This window comes from Argiope bruennichi, chromosome 10 (genome assembly GCF_947563725.1).
Source record: "Argiope bruennichi chromosome 10, qqArgBrue1.1, whole genome shotgun sequence".
Classification (NCBI taxonomy): domain Eukaryota; kingdom Metazoa; phylum Arthropoda; class Arachnida; order Araneae; family Araneidae; genus Argiope; species Argiope bruennichi.
Window position 1 is genome coordinate 123,889,759 of NC_079160.1, and position 6,039 is coordinate 123,895,797.

Below are 6,039 nucleotides of genomic sequence, written 5' to 3' on the forward strand. Positions count from 1 at the left end.
CATAAATGCTTAGTAAATTTATTTATGCATACTGCAATTTAATTCTTCTTTTAATGCTAAAAATCAGAATTTTAATTGAAAGTAGCCAAACTAAATCTGAAAAGGTAATAGAATCAATTCTTTGTAATTATACTGTTGGTGTAATAATATTTTAAAAGAAAAATTGTACTAAAAATTTTAATATCTTGGATACATTTGTTCAAATGTTGAATTTTCTACTTTTATAATAATGCACAAAGTAAAAACTTTTAAAGAAAATTTGGAATGTAATTTTTAATTTCAAAAAATAATTATTATTTTTTAATTTAATATAATAATATTAGTTTATTCTAAATTAGGCAATAGAATTTTCAATTAAATTCTAAAATATCATTTGCTAATTTTTATATAATATTTAAGTAATATTTTATTCGATACTTACATTTTCTCAAGAATTTTTCTTTTTCTCAGTTTTTTTAAGCTTAATTTCTTCTCATTTTGATTTTCAATAATAATTTATGAAATAAAAGTGATTTGCTTCCCATGCATTCATTATTGTAATAAACTAATGTATATTAGTTAACCAAACCATTAACAAAATAAGAAACATTTGCTCCACCTTAGAAAATGCTATATTAATATTGTTTTAACTAATTCAAATGAGTGGATAAATACCGAGTGGCGAATATTTCTGAGATATTGTGTAAAAAAAATTATAAAGGATGATGAAAATCCTTAAAACTTATATAGTTTATATACCTACTTTATCTTTTAAAATTAAGGTTTTGACTTAATTATTAAAAAAAAATGACAATTTCTATGAGGATATAGAAAAAAGATTGTTGTAGAAAAATGAAATGGGAGAATAATTTTTATTGTTTTAAAGTAATGATAATTACAATGGAATAATGAATTTTAACACTGTTTATGTTAAATTGAAAACATTATTTACAATTTAGAATCAATAATAAACATAATCATAATCTCTGAATCAAATTATCTGCAAATTCATTTGTTCAATAGGCAATTTAATAACTTGGAGACTTTAAAACAACTTCCATTGTCCCCATTACAAAAACATAAAGAAAGGTTAATTTCCAAAAATAATTTAGTATTGATTCAATTCACCTTCAGTAAAAATTTTAAAGCTAATGACACAAGTAGATTAAAACTGTCCGAGTGGTTTAACTTATATATATCAGTTGAATCAATAAAAGAAAATAGATGGCAATCAACTGAAGACAGATTTTATTCATTGCAGAAAAAATGATGGACTGAGAATGAAAAATATCAGAAGGATCACAAAATATGTTCTGATCATTGTTTTGATGAAGGAGTTTGTATGAAACCAGTATTTTAAAAACCAAAGTAGTTTTGTACATTTTAAATGCAACTGAAAGAACTTCCTAGGCCATTGTATTCACAAAAGAAGAAAAAAGAAATCTGTTAGCATATGAAAGAGCAGTGGAATGTGGATATTTAAAAGAGATAAAGAGAACTTGATAGAAGAAAAAATTAAACTTAATGACCAAAGAGAAAGCACAATCATTTACAAGTGGAATATATGATATAATATATTCCATAAGAAAGCCGATAATCTATGCAACTCCTCTCAAAATTCAAATTCTACCTCTAAAACATGATTCTTATTAATGCATAAACTACAGTCTAAAAATTGGAAGGAAAAAAAACTAAACAATATCTTTCACTTTTGTTTCCAATATCATTTTAAGTGAAAAATAAATCATTTTTTAAAAAAAATTTAGTTAAAATTACTTTTTAAAAAATCGTCTACCTCATTATTGTTCATCGTAACTAAAAAAAAATTTAAATCAAGTATGTAAAATGTATGATGTGTTATTGTTTTTTTTTAATTAATTTTCTTTTTAATTTTATAAAATAAAAAAAAAATTATATGCTTCTTTCCTTTTCTCTCTTTTATCTTTATACTTTTTCTGCCTCTTTATAACATTAGCATATAAGATCATACAGTTTTTTTATGTGAATACAGTTAATTGAAAAATAAATATCCATTCTGGATATTTATCCTTAAAATTAGATACGCGAATGCCATCACTAATCAGCTTACACTTAAATTTCTTTACAGCATTTTTTTTTTAAGAAAATTTTACTTCTGAAGAAAAATAATTCTTTTGCGAATAAAAGAAACCTTTTTTAATGCCTCAGAAGAAAATTTCATAATTTCCAAATGTTATTTTTGAAGTTTTAAATACTAAATCTGAATGATAAAATGGCATCTTAACAAAATTTCGAATATGGCTTTGTTAATTTACCTAAGCATTTTTATTGAACAAATAAAATATCTTGAAGGGTAGGAGAAATTGCGTTGTGTCAAGATGTCATAAGGAATTGTTATCCTCGTTTGTAGATTTTTCAGCTACTACTGCAAACATAATATTCTATTTTTTTCAAAGATTATTGTTATCAAATAATATTGTTGGTTATACTTTTTTTTTTTTTTTTGTAATTACTATATTGCATACAAACAAACATGTAATGTTGAGTGACAGAAAAAAAAGTTTAAATTAATGGCAAAAGAATAAATTCGTCTTTACTTGAGTAGTTAAATTTTGATAGAGTATTGGGAATGAAATGAATTGTATTACAATAATAAAAATTATTGTAGAAATACATTCTAAAATGTTTTTTTAATTTATTAATATTAAAAAGACAATTGTATGATAATAAAATTGATATCAATAAAAGCTTTTTGATATTAAATTTGGAAAATAGTGTTAGTATCATTTTTGTACAATAATATATTTTGGGAATTATAAGAGGAAAACATCAACATTTGGTTTAGTTAAAATTATCATTGGAAATTTTGATGCATTGCATCAAAGCACACGTTTTCAACCTTTAAAGCATGTTTGATAAATTTTCAGTTTCTGGAGTCGGCAGTCTGTCTTATAACTCATTTCAAAGTATAGATAAATATATGAACAACTATATATTTCTTCAGTAAGATTGAAATTACGATTGCATATATGTATGTTGACCTAATGTTATTCTTTTGATTTGATATCCACTGGAATGCAGCATATTGTAAAATTTTTATTCATCTACTATTCTATTTAAAAGTGAAGGGTTTTTTTTATCAAATAATTTTAATAAACATTATTTTGATATTTTTCTCTTTAGCATTTTAATCATCAAAATAAAATTGCTTAAATGTAGTTTTTCAAAGAAAGCTTATAGATAGGGCAGTAACTGATGCTTTTATGAGCATCAAGAAAGAAAAATATATACGTATGACAGTTCTGTAATTGATTCCTCCACTTCCATTTACTTACCTATCTCTGATGATTTTGAAAAGCTACCCCAATTTCAGTACGGCAACAATACCACCGGGCGGTCGTATGGTAGATGCGTTCTTAACTAATATCATATATGCTAAAGTTGTAGGATAAATGGAATTAAATTACCTTTTAGAGAAAACTTGGTAAACAGTTAGAAAAGCTGTAGGGAATGCATATTTATCATTCTTGTAATGAGAATGATTGATGGATATTGATTCTTTTTTATGGTATAATCAACATTTTTCCCATGCGAAACTTGATAATTACACTTTAACCCATGCCTGGAGATGGGAAAATTCAGTGAACTCATGGGGCTAATTTCCTTTTTAAAAAAAATGCCTTCATTTTATAAAGGCAAATGAATAAATTTTTATAAAACTTTTAAAAAAAGACAAATTAAGGAAAAATTAAACAGACAGTTACTTGTTTACATAAATAATATAACAAAGTATTTGACATTCGCATTGATCTGTGAATATCCATTTTGAACTAATGTTTTTTAAGTAAAGTTGATTAAACTGAATCTATTTTTCCCTTGTAGCATATAAATATTACAAATACTTGATAAAGAATATTGAAATTATTATTACGATTTATTTCTTATTTAATACTTTTTTATCGGTGTATTTTAGTCAGTTCTTGAGTTCGCTGTTTTGAGTTGCTTTTTAATATAGTTAATGTTTTGATAGCACGAATCGACAAAACCATTTTTTATACAACCATGTAGAATTAGTTTTATTTTAATATATAGTATATATATAGAGAGAAAGAGAAAGAGAGACATTAATTAAAATTATAGTTGTAAATTTTGATAAATTACACATTTTTAACCTCTAAATCACGTTTGCTAAATGTTAAGCTTTGGGGACTTTTGTCTTGCAACTCATGTTAACGTATAGATAAACACATTAACAATTATCTTTAGTATAGATAACACATTAACAATTCTTCAGTAAGACTGAAATTACAAACAGGTATCAGCATCTTACTCTAACGTTATTCTTTTGATTTAATATTCATTAAAAAGGACCGAAAAGAGCTATTTGGAATGCAGCATATAGCAAAATTTTTATTATTTTTATTCATCTGCTTAGAGATGAAGATTTTTAACCAAAAAATTTTAATAATATGAGTTTTATATTTTCCTCTTTCTTGTTTGGTTCCCCTCAAAGAAAGTAGCTTCTTGCTTAAAAGTAGCTTCTCAAATGTATCTTGCTCTTTTTTTATTTTTTACTAGCCGCCTTTGGCGACCAGCCGGTTCGCCAATCTTAATGTTCGTTTAAATTTTAATAATTAAATATTTTACGCTACTTTAATAGATTCTTCATCAAAATATTTAAAAACTTCTAATTTTGATAGTCGTATAATTCATTCATAATATTATAAATGCCTTCAGTCATAACGTAATATTATCTCTCTAATTTTCTGTTAGCTCCCGTAGAATTTATGCTTTAAATTAAAGTGGAAAGAATTAATATCATAATATTTTTTACTGAAACAAAGCATTTTTTTATAATATGATTACTGATAACAGAGTCACTGAGCGTTTAAACTTTATGGGCACTAAAGAATTTTTTTTATGTAATATCTCAAGACTTTGTCAACAAAATTTTCTGAAATTCATCATGAACAGATCGATTAATGAACAATGTTTCATTTTAAATGCATCAAACACTAAGAAAATAAAACGAATCGTTTAAAATAATCGGCCGAACACAGGTTTAAAAAAAGTACTTAAAAAACGATGTACTTAAAACTATAAGCATATACAAAAAATATATAATTAACATAAATACAATTTACTTACAAAAGCATGCAACTAACCTAAAAATAATTTAAATCATTCGTTGGTTGTCATGCGCACAGTCTGAACATAATGCGCATGCGTGTATTTTCTTCGCCAGTTACGTTAACGTCAATGCGTGAATTTTTCTACGCCAGTTGGGGTAACGCTATGCAGATTATACATTTTTAATTTCCTTTATTCTGTGTTATTTTAATTCAAAAGTACTTCAGAATGAATCTGAAACATGGATTAATTAACAATGTTTAATTTTAAATGCATAAAACATTAAGAAAATAAACAGAATCGTTTGAAATAATCCGCCGAAAAATATTAACCCTAGCCTCATTACTGTTGGGAGAAAAAACAACTGAAGCCTTACTCATTTGGCGGTGGTAAAAATGAAAGATTTTTTTGGCGGGAAAGTTAGTTTTTAATTAATAATTAAAATTCTAATTAAAATTTCAAAAAAAGGGACCCCAGGTGCACATTCCCGACCTCTAAGGTATACATGTACCAAATTTGATAGCTGTATGTCAAATGACCTGACCTGTAGAGCGCCAACACACACACACACACACACATTGAGCTTTATTATAAGTATAGATATAGATATAGATATAGATAGATGTATCTTGCTCTCTTAATAGATTCTCAAGCAAAATGTTTTTAAGCTTCAAATTTTTAGAAACTTATCACCGATACTATTATAGAAGCCTTACCTTATTCTGTTCGTTCTTCGATGCCTTTCTCTAATTTTCTATCAGTTCCCGTAAAATGTGAACTTGAAATTGAAGCCGGAATTGATAAAACTTCAATAAATGCATTTTTTAAAAACCAAACACGTCTTTAAAAAAAAGAAAATACATGACTTCAGCATTGAAATTTATTTGTATTACAGAATATTTTAATAAGTTATGAATTATATAAAAACATTATTCAATAATATTTTCTTTG